General features: G+C 40.9%; 1 protein-coding gene across 1 annotated transcript in view; it reads right to left on the bottom strand.

Annotated features, from left to right (window-relative positions):
• The window catches only part of LOC132099191 (NACHT, LRR and PYD domains-containing protein 12-like), an 84348-nt gene extending 73501 nt beyond the window's left edge, over positions 1-10847 (bottom strand). The window contains exon 1 of the mRNA XM_059505642.1: positions 10741-10847. The gene's annotated coding sequence lies outside the window, so the exon portion shown is untranslated. The remainder of the gene's footprint in view (positions 1-10740) is intronic.
• Positions 10848-18507: the final 7660 nt, after the last annotated feature.

Here is an 18507-nt window from a genome sequence, read left to right as displayed (position 1 = left end):
ACTTTGATTGTAATCCATTACATATCTTTCTATCAAACAAAACTTTAGACAACAGTCAATACTTTGTTGGCCAATTACCAAGCAATGATTAATTGTGTTCAGTCTGTGGTGTGAAAAGGTTGCATTAGCAATTCCGCAAAGGAGATCTCAGCTCAGTGTTCTCTCTCCACGTGCGCACCGAGCACAGCGCGAGTAACCAGCTGCTCAGTTCAGCTATTCCGCGTCTTGTGTTTGAATGCTTAAAGTATTTTGAATGGTTAAATTGGCAAGTGGCAAGGCTTAATAACACGTGAAAATGATACGCTTTCATGACGACACGCAGCAGCATTCTGTCAACTGTCCTGAGCGTCTTTTTAGACTGGCCTCAGCCAGACGGTTGAGATCGACTAGTAAAGGTGGGATATTTTTCCAATTGAAAGCGCGATCTGACATCATAGCTCACTATCAGAAGTTATTTTTTCTATGTTCGTAACATTTCTTATAGATTATTGCTCGGTGTACGAGATAAATAAAGATCAGATAAAGTTAAATTGGCACAAGTACCAGTACAAGTGATTGCGTGTGTGAATTAGTCATACTGTCTCTATATTATTGTGAAGCTGTGGGTTGTAAATAACCTAGTTCCTTCAAAAGTAGAAAAATATGCTATAAAAAGTTTTGAGATTCTAAGCTACTTTAGTAATAAATCACAGAACAGCGCTGACAACTAGTTTTTGTGTTCCTCTGTGCGCGCAATCTTCACAGCTACTGTTTATATGAGTTTTCATGCCACAATGCAGCTGCGCTTACATGGGAGCTCGAAATAATAAGAAAAATCTGACCGTCTAATCGCTTGAATGTCCAAACCATAAAACAAATACAACTGACAAAGTTTAGTGAAGACGCAAGGCTCACAGCTCGCGTGCCATCACTGTGTGTTGAACCGGCGTTTATCTCGGTGTTTTGCTTTTATGCCACTGACTGGACGGGGCAGAGTCATGTGGCTACACACACGGTAGTATGCTTTTAAGGGGGAAGTATTAACAGGTTGTGATTCTGACTGGAGCGAGGATCGAGTCTGACACAGAGACGTGCTGCCGAGCAGAGTATGAGCAGAGCGGAGTGATTCTGACTGGAGCGAGGAGCGAGTCTGACACAGAGACGTGCTGCCGAGCAGAGTAGGAGCGGAGCGGAGTGATTCTGACTGGAGCGAGGATCGAGTCTGACATAGAGACATGCTGCCGAGCAGAGTATGAGAGGAGCGGTGTGATTCTGACTGGAGCGAGGAGCGAGTCTGACACAGAGACATGCTGCCGAGCAGAGTATGAGAGGAGCGGTGTGATTCTGACTGGAGCGAGGATCGAGTCTGACACAGAGACGTGTTGCCGAGCAAAGTATGAGCTTAGCGTAGTGATTCTGACTGGAGCGAGGAGTGAGTCTGACAGAGACGTGCAGCCGAGCAGAGTATGAGCGGACAACTAGTTTTTGCGTTCCTCTGTGCGCGCAATCTTCACAGCTACTGTTTATATGAGTTTTCATGCCACAATGCAGCTGCGCTTACATGGGAGCTCGAAATAATAATAAAAATCCGACCGTCTAATCGCTTGAATGTCCAAACCATAAAACAAATACAACTGACAAAGTTTAGTGAAGACGCAAGGCTCACAGCTCGCGTGCCATCACTGTGTGTTGAACCGGCATTTATCTCGGTGTTTTGCTTTTATGCCACTGACTGGACGGGGCAGAGTCATGTGGCTACACACGCGGTAGTATGCTTTTAAGGGGGAAGTATTAACAGGTTTAAAAAACCGAAATAACCGACATGGGAAAATTAAGTCGGTTAGAGGTTCTGAATTTCGGTTTCGATTACTTTTCGATTAATCATCCAGCCCTAGCGGAGCGTGTGATTCTGACTGGAGCGAGGAGAAAGTCTGACTCAGAGACGTGCTGCCGAGCAGAGTATGAGCGGAGCATAGTTATTCTGACTGGAGCGAGTCTGACACAGAGACATGCTGCCGAGCAGTGTATGAGCGGATCAGAGTGATTCTGACTGAAGCGAGGAGCGAGTCTGACACAGAGACGTGCTGCCGAGCAGAATATGAGCGCAGCGGAGTGATTCATACTGGAGCGAGGAGCGCATCTGACAGAGAGATGTGCTGCCGAGCAGGGTATGAGCGGAGCGTAGTGATTCTGACTGGAGCGAGGAGTGAGTCTGACAGAGACATGCAGCCGAGACGAGTATGAGCGGAGCGGTCTGATTCTGACTGGAGCGAGTAGTGAGTCTGACACAGAGACATGCTGCCGAGCAGAGTATGAGCAGAGCGGAGTGATTCTGACTGGAGCGAGTCTGACACAGAGACATACTGCCGAGCAGAGTATGAGAGGAGCGGTGTGATTCTGACTGGAGCGAGGAGCGAGTCTGACACAGAGACATGCTGCCGAGCAGAGTAGGAGCGGAGCGGAGTGATTCTGACTGGAGCGAGGATCGAGTCTGACACAGAGACGTGCTGCCGAGCAGAGTATGAGCAGAGCGGAGTGATTCTGACTGGAGCGAGGAGCGAGTCTGACACAGAGACATGCTTCCGAGCAGAGTATGAGAGGAGCGGTGTGATTCTGACTGGAGCGAGGAGCGAGTCTGACACAGAGACATGCTGCCGAGCAGAGTATGAGAGGAGCGGTGTGATTCTGACTGGAGCGAGGATCGAGTCTGACACAGAGACGTGTTGCCGAGCAAAGTATGAGCTTAGCGTAGTGATTCTGACTGGAGCGAGGAGTGAGTCTGACAGAGACGTGCAGCCGAGCAGAGTATGAACGGAGCGGTCTGATTCTGACTGGAGCGAGTCTGACAGAGACATGCAGCCGAGCAGAGTATGAGCGGAGCAGTCTGATTCTGACTGGAGCGAGGAGCGAGTCTGACACAGAGACGTGCTGCCGAGCAGAGTATGAGTGGTGCAGAGTGATTCTGACTGGAGCGAGAAGTGAGTCTGACACAGAGACATGCTGTCGAGCAGAGTATGAGTGGTGCAGTGATTCTGACTGGAGCGAGAAGTGAGTCTGACACAGAGACACGCTGCCGAGCAGAGTATGAGCTTAGCATAGTGATTCTGACTGGAGCGAGGAGTGAGTCTGACAGAGAGACATGCTGCCGAGCAGAGTATGAGAGGAGTGGTGTGATTCTGACTGGACCAAGGAGCGAGTCTGACACAGAGACATGCTGCCGAGCAGAGTATGAGCGGATCAGAGTGATTATGACTGAAGCGAGGAGCGAGTCTGACACAGAGACGTGCTGCCGAGCAGAGTATGAGCGCAGCGTAGTGATTCTGACTGGAGCGAGGAGCGCGTCTGACAGAGAGATGTGCTGCCGAGCAGGGTATGAGAGGAGCGGTGTGATTCTGACTGGAGCGAGGAGTGAATCTGACAGAGACATGCAGCCGAGCAGAGTATGAGCGGAGCGGTCTGATTCTGACTGGAGCGAGTCTGACAGAGACATGCAGCCGAGCAGAGTATGAGCGGAGCGTAGTGATTCTGACTGGAGCGAGAAGTGAGTCTGACAGAGACATGCTGCCGAGCAGAGTATGAGCAGAGCGGAGTGATTCTGATTGGAGCGAGGAGCGAGTCTGACACTGAGTCGTGCTGCCGAGCAGAGTATGAGCGGATCAGAGTGATTCTAACTGAAGCGAGGAGCGAGTCTGTCACAGAGACGTGCTGCCGAGCAGAGTATGAGCGCAGCGGAGTGATTCTGACTGGAGCGAGGAGCGCGTCTGACAGAGAGATGTGCTGCCGAGCAGGTATGAGCAGGGCGTAGTGATTCTGATTGGAGCGAGGAGCGAGTCTGTCACAGAGACATGCAGCCGAGCAGAGTATGAGCGGAGCGGTCTGATTCTGACTGGAGAGAGTCTGAAAGAGACATGCAGCCGAGCAGAGTATGAGCGGAGCGTAGTGATTCTGACTGGAGCATGGAGCGAGTCTGACAGAGAGACGTGCTGTCGAGCATAGTATGAGTGGTGCAGAGTGATTCTGACTGGAGCGAGAAGTGAGTCTGACACAGAGACATGCTGCCGAGCAGAGTATGAGCAGAGCGGAGTGATTCTGACTGGAGTGAGGATCGAGTCTGACACAGAGACGTGCTGCAGAGCAGAGTATGAGAGGAGCGGTGTGATTCTGACTGGAGCGAGGATCGAGTCTGACACAGAGACGTGCTGCCGAGCAGAGTATGAGTGGTGCAGAGTGATTCTGACTGGAGCGAGAAGTGAGTCTGACACGGAGACATGCTGCCGAGCAGAGTATGAGAGGAGCGGTGTGATTCTGACTGGAGCGAGGATCGAGTCTGACACAGAGACGTGCTGCCGAGCAGAGTATGAGTGGTGCAGAGTGATTCTGACTGGAGCGAGAAGTGAGTCTGACACAGAGACATGCTGCCGAGCAGAGTATGAGAGAAGCGGTGTGATTCTGACTGGAGCGAGGAGCGAGTCTGACACAGAGACATGCTGCCGAGCAGAGTATGAGTGGAGCGTAGTGATTCTGACTGGAGCGAGGAGTGAGTCTGACACAGAGACATGCTGCTAAGCAGAGTATGAGCGGAGCGTAGTGATTCTGACTGGAGCGAGGAGTGAGTCTGACACAGAGACATGCTGCTGAGCAGAGTATGAGAGGAGCGTAGTGATTCTGACTGGAGCGAGGAGTGAGTCTGACAGAGACATGCAGCCGAGCAGAGTATGAGCGGAGCGGTCTGATTCTGACTGGAGCGAGGAGCGAGTCTGACACAGAGACGTGCTGCCGAGCAGAGTATGAGTGGTGCAGAGTGATTCTGACTGGAGCGAGAAGTGAGTCTGACACAGAGACATGCTGTCAAGCAGAGTATGAGTGGTGCAGTGATTCTGACTGGAGCGAGAAGTGAGTCTGACACAGAGACATGCTGCCGAGCAGAGTATGAGCGGAGCGTAGTGATTCTGACTGGAGCGAGGAGTGAGTCTGACACAGAGACATGCTGCTGAGCAGAGTATGAGCGGAGCGTAGCGATTCTGACTGGAGCGAGGAGCGAGTCTGACACAGAGACATGCTGCCGAGCAGAGTATGAGCGGAGCGTAGCGATTCTGACTGGAGCGAGGAGCGAGTCTGACACAGAGACATGCTGCCGAGCAGAGTATGAGCGGAGCGTAGCGATTCTGACTGGAACGAGGAGCGAGTCTGACACAGAGACGTGTTGCCGAGCAGAGTATGAACGGAGCGTAGCGATTCTGACTGGAGTGAGGAGCGAGTCTGACACAGAGACATGCTGCCGAGCAGAGTATGAGCGGAGCGTAGCGATTCTGACTGGAACGAGGAGCGAGTCTGACACAGAGACGTGCTGCCGAGCAGAGTATGAACGGAGCGTAGCGATTCTGACTGGAGTGAGGAGCGAGTCTGACACAGAGACATGCAGCCGGGCAGAGTATGAGAGCAGCGGAGTGATTCTGACTGGAGCGAGGAGAGGATTTTATTAAGAGTCTGAGCATCATGGTTTTCACTCGCTCCAAGAGCCTCCATCACGAGTATAATTCATGACAACAGCCCGTAATATAACTGCATATTCAGCAAGAATTTATGTTATCTGATTTTGATAACATAAGAATAATCAGTATCTGATTTTGAAATCTTGAAGAAATTCATCGATCTGTTTAGATAAAATAACTTGACGAAAATATACTGTTATTTTCATCACAAACAAAATTTGCACAGCAGAAAGCAGAAATTGTAGATTTAATGCTTACAATGTTATTAGTTTGGCATGTGATAGGGAAAAAAGTTTACACAGAATAGCCTAAGCCACTTTGAAACTCTCCTGTTATTTTATTTTTTTATATCAGTATAGTCTATGTTATGAACTTAACATTTCAAACATACTGAAATACTTTATCCACGGAGTGAAGGCGGAGCGTGTTTCTGGTATCAGTGAGCATGGAGCTGATGCTCTGAGTGCAGAGGAAAAGTTCTTACTGCTCACAGACTCTGCTGCGAGTGATAGAGATGTTTCACCCAACGAAATGAAGAAGACCGCCAGCACAAGCACAGCATATCCGCCAAAAAGCAACCTGCAGCAATGCTCGTTGCTCGGCTCGCCAAGCTTTACTTTTGTAGGTCGCATGGCACTAAATCATACGATGGTATGATCATGCAGTCAATACAGATATTTAATAAAAACATTAAAAACAAGCAGGGCTGTAACATTACCCATTAAAAATGCATGCCAGTGTGGCAAGGAGGGCCGTGGTTTAGCGAACCCTGCAGCGGGGGAGAGCGTCGGGAGACGCGCGGTGAGTGAGTGGGTTAAGCGCAAATAACGAACACCTGTCTCTTGTTGCAGTAATTTGCGTGGAGAGAGTACAAAACACCAGGAGAAACAGAGAAAAGGACTGCTGGCTGCTACATTTCGACTGAGTTTATGTTGATTGTTTTGTCTTTTGTTGGTGCCTGTTTTGCCCACTTTTTGGTTTTGAATTTATAAATAAAGCAGTCAGTAGTCACAGCCGACCCTGCCGTCTTCCTTCCTACCCAACGAACATTGTTACAGCCAGGTCTACACCGGACACAAATGGAGCGATCCAACAAAAGACAACAGAACCCAGTGATGGATACACTGGACACGATCCCCATCAGTGAACTGATGCTCGTTCTGTTTATGATGAAATGTTCTGGCACTGTGTTCAGATGATTTGACACTGTAGTGTGATGTCATCAAGTTTAGACACACTTTTAGCGCAGTGGGACACGGATGACTCTCGCGTCCGGTGTAGACACAGACAGTGACTGCTCTATTTACTAATAAGTTATATAAGAAAAATTCTTAACCAGCGGGATGGAAATATAGACTAGAAAATATATTTACACTTGCTCTGTCCTCCGTCCATCACACTAACTCACTGCGGAGCTGCTAGTTTGAATCTGAACAGCTCTTAACGCAGAGTGGATGGTTAGATGCATGCTGGGCTAGAATAAACAAAAAAATAAAAAATAAAATAAAAATAAAGGTCTTTCCAACATTAAGGTAATAACATTACTGTTATTATTAAGAGATTGAGCAGCTAGCTGTCTGGTGCAGTCTTAACAACCTGGAGCTGAACACAGGAACAGTGGAGATGATAGTGGACTTCAGGAGAAACCCCCCTGCACTACACCCCCCCTCCCCTTTCCATACATTTTAAGACCTCATTGTCAATCTCATTTTTAACCGGTTACATTGGTGACACTTTAACTTACATTTACATTATATATTGATTGTAAGTTAGCACAACTAAACAGACTTACTTTGTGATAACTCCTTATCAATACAACATGATTCAGAAGAGAGGAACAAAGCACAAGAGAATTGAGAGACTAGCCAATGCAACCCAAGAAACAAGAATTAGACCAATAAAAAAACTGACAAACTGGGGCTGAACGATTTTGAAAATGATTCTAATTGGATTTTTTTTAATATTTTTTTTTTACCAATATTGCGATTGCAATTTGATATGCAATTATTTTTAAAGCTCTTTATGTTCTGTATTATTCAACAAAGATGAGCTTAGAATCATTGTATAGTATGACCAACACAATATTAGATGTATTAAACAGAAATGATATTTTCTGTAGGCCAGGCCTTTGTTACAATGAAATTAGGTGATCCATGAATTTATATGAATTACATTTTTATTAAACAACTACAATCACAGAAGTATATTAACTGATTTGTTGAACCTCTAACCTTGTAAGCATGTAATAATTATAACAGCATAAAGCACTGACAAATAAGCCTGGAGTAAACATTAATATACAAATCACACAAACTGAATAAGATTGCAAAAATATAAAAACAAATATTACCACACTACTTTAGGTAATTCAAAGTCACTGTAATAAACATATGTAAACACGTGGACTGCTCTTTTTAAACACTCTCTTAACTTTAGACCAGTGGTTCTCAAACTTTTTTGGTTGTGTCAAATTATTTCACTAAATATTATGAACAATTAAAGTTTTTTTATTGAAAAAAAAAACCTACAGTGAAAAAATACCTGCATCACTTGAAACACTGAAAAATAAAAGATGTGCCATTTTTAAGTAGGCTACGTTCATTCATATTATATTTGCTTTCAAACATTTCAGGGCGTAGTGTGTCAGGGTTGCCAGATTTTCTAAATAAAAACCCACCCAATTGCTACTCAAAACTAGACTAATCGCGTTTCGAGGGGGGTCCACCGGTAAAATAGATGTTTTATGGAGGTGTTCCCCAAACAGCGAACACTTGATGTTCCTCTGAAGACTGCGGTTAGATGTGTTCGACTTGAAGCAGCGCTGATTCGATTGATCGGTGTGTGACATCAAAGTACTGCAAGAGCTATAAGAGAACAGACATCTCCTTTTGCTTTCTCTCGTCGTACTTTGATGTCATACACCAATCAATCTTCAAGTCCACTCAAACACACTTCTTTAGTCTCGCATGTCACATGACCGAGTTTAATCGCAGCCTCTGCGATCGAAAAATCACGTTTTTTTTTATATTGTGATATTATCGCAAATGCAATTAATCGTTCATTCCTACATATTAAATAAAAGGAAATCAAATAAATCTCTCCGAACTAACAGAGCAATGGGTTCACACAGCATATTAAAAAAATTTATTTGTCACATCAACTCTTATAACTGTCTGCAAACCATAGCTTTTTTATGGAACACTTTTTTTATGGTAAACATCTGACTAATCAGACAGTTAGGCTGTGATTACGGAGTACTTGATTTGATGCAGACTTGACAGAGTGTCAGTAATACTGCACCTGATCATCTCTGAATGATCATGGAAGGTAAAATAATGATCGCAACTATTATATCATTTTAACTGTGCATGCCCAAAAATAAAAGCATGCGGTAAAAGTCTGAAATTCAGCGAGAACCTGAGCGCTATCATGCAGCAGCGGAGTCAGTCAGATGGCATCAATCTTGCAGGATTCCATAAATAAACTACACAGAACCCCACACTATTCAGGACAAATATATACATAATGAAAAGATGATACAAATTGAATACCTTGAAAATTGGCATTTAAGACTTTGAAATACTTTTTAAGGGCCTTAATTTTCTCTAAATTGATTTATCAAATTTTAATTATTTTTAAGATTTGAAATTTGAAGATCCCGCAGACACCCTGTAGACAGCACTGTGGCTGCAGTGGAGTCATTCAGATTCCTGGGAACCACCATCTCTCAGGACCTGAAGTGGGACATTCACATTGACTCCATTGTGAAAAAGGCCCAGCAAAGGTTGTACTTCCTTCGCCAGCTGAGGAAGTTTAACCTGCCACAGGAGCTGCTGAAACAGTTCTACTCAGCTGTCATTGAGTCTGTACTGTGTACTTCAATAACTGTCTGGTTTGGTTCAGCTACAAAATCAGATATCAGAAGACTACAGAGAACTGTTCGGACTGCTGAAAGGATTATTGGTGCTCCCCTGCCCACCCTCCAAGAACTGTACACACCCAGAGTGAGGAAAAGGGCTCAGAAAATCACTCTGGATCCCTCACATCCAAGTCACCCCATCTTTGAACTTTTGCCATCTGGCCGGCGCCTCAGAGCCGCAAATACAAGAACAGTCAGGCACAAGAACAGTTTCTTCCCCCAGGCAATCTACCTCATGAACAGTTAAATATTCCCCACTTATGCTTATGGAATAAATGTGCAATAACCATATATTTAATTGTTACTCCTCCAACCTAGTACATCCATTCATCTTACTCTATTCTATTCCATTATAATTAATAGCACAACTGTTCATATAATTTATTTATTTTTCAATTTATTTTTAAATATTTGTCTATTTATATTTACATATGTGTATTTTTGTCTGCGTGTACTGGAAGCTTTTTCACTAAAACAATTTTTTTCTGATTCTAATATTAAATGTATTAATGACACACTCGTGCCACTTCTTTATAATTTATTAATAGTTTTTATGTAAAATATGCAATACAAAATATAAAATGATTTTGTATTGCTAGTGGCATAGAGGGAAAAACAAAGTTCTTCTTGAAAAAGACAAAGATATAAAGATGAGAGTATTTTTTTCTGTCAATGTTAAGTTTCATTTTAAATGTTTGTGATTCTACCATTTAATCTAAGAGAAGCATATGTTTTTGACACTTGCTTGAGCAAATATAAACATTAGAGGAATTAAATAATACGTAAATTGATACGTTTATAACGTGAATACTATATTCTTATGTACAAAGAGAATAATACTACCGTAAAAAAAGCTTTTTCATTGATTTGAAATCAATATAATGGATTCATTAGAAATAGCTGTGTATGTGGTACCAAACCCTGTATCAGTAGCACACTGCGAAAGCGTCTTCTGTGAAAGCACAATGAGCCCGTGCTGCGTCCACATTCCTACTGCACACTGACTGCAAATAGAGCATATATCGCTGCCAGTTTTCCTGTCTCTCAGTGTACTGCGTGTGGTGTCGTGTGCATAACCTAATAAATGTTGATCTTGATGTGAATGCGGAAGAAAGAAATCAGTAACCCAGAACAATTCTAATCTGCGAAAAATATTATATGATAATCACTAGATATTCATTAGCGAAAGAAAGTATCATTAATTTTGTAAAAGTGTCATTCTTACTCCTAGTATTCATTGCAGTAAACGGATCGAGTTTGATCATAAAATAGGCCTATAGTCTACAAAGAAATACAAAAACACACTTCAAGATATCATCCAATTTATGATAAAGACGTTACTGGACTTACCATCAAATATGTTGGAACTCAAAATCTTTGGTTTACAGCAGTCTGAAATGGCGTTCAATGACACGCTGAATTAAACTTTTTACTTTCGATTTCTGTGAACGATCACGTGAGACGCGTCATAACGACTGCGACACCATGGGCGTTTCTCAATACCGGGGTTGCGTCCGAAATCGCATACTTCCATACTATATAGTAGGCGAAAATCAGTATGCGAAGCCAGTAGTATGTCCGAATTCTTAGTATTCGAAAAACAGTAGGCGAAAGGTACCCGGATGGCCTACTACTTCCGCCCGAATTCCGTAGTATGCATAGGATGGGCACTACTCTATCCCATGAGGCCACGGGAGAGGACTCGTCATACTCATATTCGAAAATAACGGAAAATCGTGACGCTGCTGTTTTGAAGTGTAAGTACCTTATGGATAAACGCTGTTCATTGTGGTTAAAGTGTAACGTTACTTATTTAACATAATCCAAGTAAACGACTGACTTGTTAAAGTTTTACACATTGTAAACTGATGAGACTATTTTGTAAATTGAGTTTAAAAATATGTTTAATAATCATTATCGATCAGAGGCTGTGCCTCAGCTTGTTAAGGCTGCTTTCTACAAACGGCTCGTTAAGTAATTTAATGAGATAAAGTTAAAAAAATTTAACGAGTTAATTTACATTTTACTAGTGTTGATAAAAATTGTTGGATACCTTAACTTAACTTAATAGGTGCCTCAGTTTGATCATAAATCATCAGTAATGTGTAAATCCTGTTCTGATGTTACAGAGACTGATGAAACCCTACTCACTGGAAAGCATAATTCAGTAAGTATATAAATTAAATTTAATCTTAACTACACACACTCTTTAAATGTATTTATGTTAGGATCATCACTGATTTATGCTGTTTTTTTTATTATAATATGAATTTCCAGGTATTTCCAGTTGCTATTTTGTCAGTTGCAGAGTGCTTAATAGCAAATATCTTTTGTAGCAGTTGTGTGCACACTGATTTTGCAGCAGTTTCCAGTTGTTTTAAAACAAGCAACATCTTAACATCTGAAGAATGTTGTCTTGAGAATGGGTGCCACACTTTAGAGAAATACCCATACACCAAGTCACATTTAAAATTATTCTCTCTATTTATTTATTTTTCATTTCTACATGGATAAGAGCACAAAGCTTCAGACAAAACCACATTAACATTTTCATAAAGTAGTATAATGGAGCTTAAAGCAACACCAAAAGGGAATTTCTTAAGACGTTTCTATAATAATGTCAGGAAAATAAACTTCAGCAGCTTCAGTTCAGTAACTGTATGTGTACAAGATGAGGACTTTACATTTGGGTATCAAAAATGAGTGAAAAACAGTGGAAATCTAAAATTTACCCCAGGGATACAGTAATACATTTGGAAAATTAAACTTGTAAATATGTTGGTATGATATGTTATGTGATATGTTGCTAGATTTTTAAATAACGAATATTAATTCCCAGTTATGAGTGTAATATATTTATGTGTATATATAAATACACACACGTTTAAATTTAACTATTTACATGTGTATTTATACATATTTACGTGATTTTATAGTATATATGTATGTATATTTCTTAAATAACTAATATATGTATATCTCGATTTGACAGTCTTAAAATTACCTTCATAACTTACAGAAGCTTAAACAATAGCACTATGAGAACATGAAGTGATTTGCAGAGTCTTAACCTGTTCAATTGTCCTACAGGTAATCCTGCTCTTGAAGAGCTGCACACGTTCATCTGGTGTGACACAGCTGTGCTCAGATTGTCCCACACATGCTCTCCTGTGCTGGCTTCTGTGTTTTGAGGTTCCAGTGTATCATCGTCATGATCCTCTACAATTTGTGGATCCGCAATGTCCTCATTCAGAAGACGGAGGTTGTGGAGCACTGCACAGCATGCAACAACATCTGCACAAACACAGGACTCACTTCCAGGGCCTTGAAGAAGAAGAAGATGGAGCACAGCTTGTCTTCATCATCCTGAAGGCTCTCTCAACAATGTTCTGTGCATGAGCATCATTGGTGTTGAATCAAAGCTGTGCAGGATTCTGTTCAGGCTCTCTGTATGGAGTGATGAGGCAGATGTGTGCACTCAAACAAGGACACACACCATCTCCCAGGATGTGTTTTCCTGCAGGTGGATACAGGCCTCCAGTGTAAATAGAGCTGTTCTGCAGCACCCTGGCATCATACACAGACCCGGGATACTCAACAAACATATCAAGGTACTTCCCCTGGTGGTGACCTGCAACTGAACAGAATGAAACTGCTTCCTGTTGAAATAACATTGGGCTTCACTTGCTGGAGGTTCAATTTGTATGTGACAGCCATCTATTGTGCCAGCTACCAGAAGAAAAGCTGCTTCCACTGCCTGTCATCTGTGGTGGAGAAGGCAATCAGCCTCTTCAAAATCCCCATGACTGACTTGCTCATTCTGTGCACAATGTTATGCAGCTCTTGGATGTCAAAGGCCATTGACAGCAGCCTGTATGATGCTGTTCGCAGTCTGTAAATATGTAGTTTTTGTTTTTTAGAATAAAATTTCAATAGGTTACACATTTTTGCTGATATATCTATATATAATATATATATATATATATATATATATATGTGTGTGTGTGTGTGTGTGTGTGTGTATATTGTCTATAATGTATATATTATGTATGTATTTATGTATATATTGTGATGTGTGTATATATATGTGTGTGTGTGTTTCTGTGTATATTTCTATAATGTATTTATGTGTATATATGTGTGTGTGTATTTGTCTAAGCATTCTTTCAAGTTTATTAATTAATTTATGTTCATTTTGTTTCTTTTGTGTAATTTTATTTGTATTTATTTATTACAATAAATTACTTTATATCCTTACATAAAATCAGGCTGTCATTCTGTTCACAGATGTAGCTGCTGTTATTCTGAGGTAGAAAATACAAAGCTAAATTTATATTTAGTAAAGGATTTACAAGCTGTCAACGAAGGCATGGTCTGAATTGTTAATTCAAACGACGTAAAAACGCAGACGAAAGCGGTAAGAATAACGAAAAACATAACCGATTTTATATCATGTTCACTCAGTAGATTGGGCTCTTTAAATTTACGCGCTGTTGTGACGACATATGTCACGTGACAATGTCAACATGGCGGATGTCGTACGTCCGAATTCCATTCATACTACCCACATTCACACTATATAGAACGTACTTTTCTAACGGTCGAGTAGTACGTTCAAATTCAAATGTAGTACCCAGTACGCAGTATGCGATTTCGGACGCAACAAGTTCGCAAAGTCTGGACATCCGTCCTTCCGAGTTTGGACTTGCCAAGTTCGACTCAGAAGAATGAACTCTCTGACGCGAGTCCAGTCATTCTGAAAATGGAACGGCAGCATACTTGATAGCGTCACGCAGCATGCAACAGGCCTGCATGCTTTACTTGAATTAACTTATTTTTTATTGTCAATATATTCAATATATTAGTATTAAAAAAACTAATATTTACCTACTCTGATTATTTTCACTTTATATTTTTAATGAAATTGAAAATATTGTTAAACTGCCTCTTTTTTATTTTAAAAACTATTAAACATATGTGGTTCAGGTAACATTACTATTGTTATTATATTTACGTCATTTAAAATAAAATATGTGGAAACAGCTGCCTCTTTTCATTAAGAACAATCTAACAATAAACCCACTCAGCTACAATTTAAATTAAAGAAGCGGGAGGACGGTTGAAAGGAGTAAATCAATTCTAAATCAAAATGGAACATCTATTCTTTATCAAGATGCTGAAGAGGAGGCTGCCAAATGGAGGAGACAAATCCTTCAAAGAAAAGCCAGGATGCAGCGGAGGATGGTGAAGAGATGTGCCATATTAGCATGTCTCGCCAGCTTTGTACATTTTTCTAATTATTCTTTCTTCATAAAATGCCCATATACTTATGTGGACTTAGTTAGGTATATCCAAATGAAAAGTAATAATAAAAATGTATTATAATGTATCATATAGACACCTTATCAACAGACTACAAAGTACTAACTCACAAAAAGTTATGTGAACTATTGCAGGGATGCCATGGGACTACATTAGATTTTTCAGTGTACCAAATATACTGACAAGTACAATAGGTCTGACAGTTGATAACATTTAAATTAACTAGCTTACACTTCACACACCTTTTATTTGTCTTTGTGGTGCTCAAATAAGTTGATAGTTTGTTTACCATCTTTATATAGTTAGGTGCACATCATATTACTGCATTAACACAAACAGGACAATTTAATGTCTATAATAATCATTGAGGCTACAACTTTTAGACTCTGGGATGAATGTTGTGCTAGAGTTTATCAATAAATGAATGAAACCGAAATTCAGTATAAAGAAATACTTCATGAAAAGAGCAAATGTTAGAGGTAGTGTTGGGCAGTTTGACCAAAAATTTATGTCACGTTTTTTTGTCAAAATTATGCCGGTTTTCTGGTTTATGACATTATGCCGTAATTTTACCAGCTGTTTTGAAGGAAGATCATTTTACTGCACAATTGAGTCCAAAACAACTTTGAGTAATTACAATTTAAAAAATATGTTCAGTGGTTTCAATATCAATATCACAGAATTGACAAGAGTTTTCTCCAATATCAAGTTCTTTAGATGGGTATATATAATTTATTATTTTAAAATTAAGTTCTTTCACTTTAGGGAGACTTGGAAAGTTAAGATAATTAATTCTCATTTCCTTCACCTCTTTAGGGTTAAATTCTTTGAAAACATAATATCGTTTAATTTTATTTGGATGAAGTTTATTAATGAAGACACTTCTAATATATTTGTTATTACATTTATGATCTCTAATAAACTCTTTAATATTCTCTCTCCCATCTCCTTGTCTGGGTGAATTGTTTATTAGAGATCCTGAAGACCAGAGGTGGCGGAGGGAGAGAGGTTGTCGCCCAGGGTCTGGCTCATGTCTTAGGCTGTGGCATGGAGTGAAGGACATATGGAAAGATTGCGTCCTGGGTAAACCGGGCCTGTGCAGAGAAACACACGGAGAAGACGTGGTGGCGACTGTTAGCAGCACGCTGTATACTTACCTCGGACTTATGAGCATCAACCCCTGACTGTTTCCAGCATGGCTCTCCGTTCTCTCAGCTGGGCCTGCTTCTCAACAAGGTCATGGATCTGCTTCTCCACAGCCTCCAGCTCCTTATTAGAAATAAACAAACTAGAGAATAGGGAAAATGCAGAAAAGAAAAATAGTAAAATGGAAAACACAAAAAAAATCTTAAGATTTTTAGATTTTACAGATGCATGATGATATATTGTAAAAAAAAAATTAAAGTCATTTAATAAGCTTTCTCGAATCACCTGTGTTTTCTATCTCTGTCAGCAGCTTCGATTGGAAATTTTCTTTGAACTTCCCCTCTGTTTTAGAGTGTTTTTAAGGCACTCCTGAAATCACAGTACAATTTTAATCAATATTTGTTTACAATGAAAAATCAATCGTCACTGATAGACTACAGTGCAGACTTTTAGGTTTAATTAATTAGCTTCCATTTATCTATTAAAAATCATCAAAAACATTTACAAAGCTATCATAACCGCTCCTTTACGCATAAGATGTGATTAAAAGCCCAAACTTTCAATAATAAGCGCTCAAATCTATTATGCTATACTTATGCTTCTATGCTAGCGTAATACTTGCTAGCAGACATTTCAGATAATTAAGGAAAGCTACCATAATCACAGAGGTATAAATATTAACAAAAGTACTTACAGTAGACTGTGGATAATATAAACATATGTTACTTAACCATTCTGTCGCAGTTGTTGAACTTTTCTTTGGTATAACTGACGAGAAACAGAAAATGTAAGACGAGTCCTCTCCTCTCCAGCAGCACGGTTGCCATGGTAACTCTCAACGGCTAGTAAGCTAATAAAAACAATAATATTAGAAAGGGCTTTTAGCGTCTTTACGGAATTCAAGACTTTTGTTTTTACTTTGTTTTATTAATTTTATCAACCTATTTATTTATTATAAGTTGTGAAAAGTGCCTCAAACAAACGCGCTTTCCTTCTGATACTGTATCTGCGGCAGATGAGATGGTGTAGCCAGTCTGTCATTATTTCACATTCATAACTCCTTATGAAATAGAAAGTTTCACAACTCCGAAAAATGTATTTCCTTTCTTGCCAATATTGTGCGCGCGGTGCGTCAGTTGTGGAAGCGCACGCTGTATGCCACGTCACTATATATTAAAAGCATATCCATATTCTGACTTGATCAAAAGAAACACATTTTATCTTTAAGGCACGTTTAATCTTGTGTCTGAAGTTTAATGACACTTTTTAAATAGCACTATACTCAGAGAGCATATAAAGAACGTACAAAAATTATGGTAATAAAATTACGTGCATACGACGTTGTAGTTACGTTGCCAGTAAGTCATGAAGTTACAAATATATTACGAATAGAGGACCTATCTGGGACGTTCTTGGTTATCTTGTTACGTTGGAAGGACGTACTGACGACGTATTGAGTTGGTAATGTGATGGTAATAAAATTACGGGCATGCTACGTCGTAGTTACGTTGTCAGTTGGTAAGTCATGGAACTACCAAAAATTACCAATACGTTACGTAACTGTTACGTCGTGTGTTAGTAGGGTAATTCTATTTGGATGAAGTTTATTAATGAAGACACTTCTAATATATTTGTTACTACATTTATGATCTCTAATAAACAATTCACCCAGACAGGGAGATGGGAGAGAGAATGTTACAGAGTAAAGCCCCGCATTTCAGCCCGAGCCCGACGGGCCCCGACTTATTTATGCCCCTAGGGCCGGGCTTCAGGCCAAATTTTCACGTTATAGCTCACATGCAGGCGGGGCCTCTGGCCTTTTTTGGGTTAGCCTTCTATTTATATTTTTAGGCATTAATAAAAAATATTAAAAAAATGAGAAGTTGACGTCGACGATAGAAAAACAAACATAGAAAGACATTTCATAACCTCATAACTTTCATAATCTGATAATTCAACCCGTTATAATTACACTGACATAGCTACTGACATGACAGTCTCACGCACGCACGCTTCTCCGTCAGCGCGACCCACGATTATACTTCACTTATATCCACTTATTGTAGTAGTAGCTATTATAGGCCTCTGTATTAATCATAGCCTAGTTGGCCAACTAATAATTATAAAATGATGATTCATGCAGCGGCGAGCATTTCTGTGTCTGCACCTGTTGTTGCGGACCACGCAGCAAAGAAGAGAGCGCTGGCCGAGTTTGAAAACATTGTGGAGCAGGACGAGGATGACGACGATGAAGTACAGCAATACATGCGCCTCAATCACAACATGGAAGGTGATGGACGAGATGTGCTGCTATGGTGAAAACAGCACGAGACCCTGCTACCGCAACTGTCAAGACTGGCTCGCTCTGTGTTTAGTGTCCCGCCAGCAGCAGCAGCAGCAGCAGCAGCAGCGAACGTGTCTTCAGCGCAGCGGGAAGAGTGATAGAAGAGAGGAGTGGGTTTAAACCTTCCACTCTGGATGCTATTCTTTTTCTCCACGATGCTCTGTAAGAGACTGTTCTAACTTTTCATTTGACTGGACTTTATTTTCGCTTAACTGTTGGAAACTAATGGAAAAAGAATGGACATGTTCTGTGGTGCATTTTTGAGGTAAGATAACCTGCAAGTTTGTTTTTAATTAATTTAATTT

Source organism: Carassius carassius, chromosome 22 (genome assembly GCF_963082965.1).
Source record: "Carassius carassius chromosome 22, fCarCar2.1, whole genome shotgun sequence".
Lineage (NCBI taxonomy): Eukaryota > Metazoa > Chordata > Actinopteri > Cypriniformes > Cyprinidae > Carassius > Carassius carassius.
The sequence above is the reverse complement of the archived record's forward strand: the minus strand, read 5'-3'. Positions and strand labels throughout refer to the sequence as shown.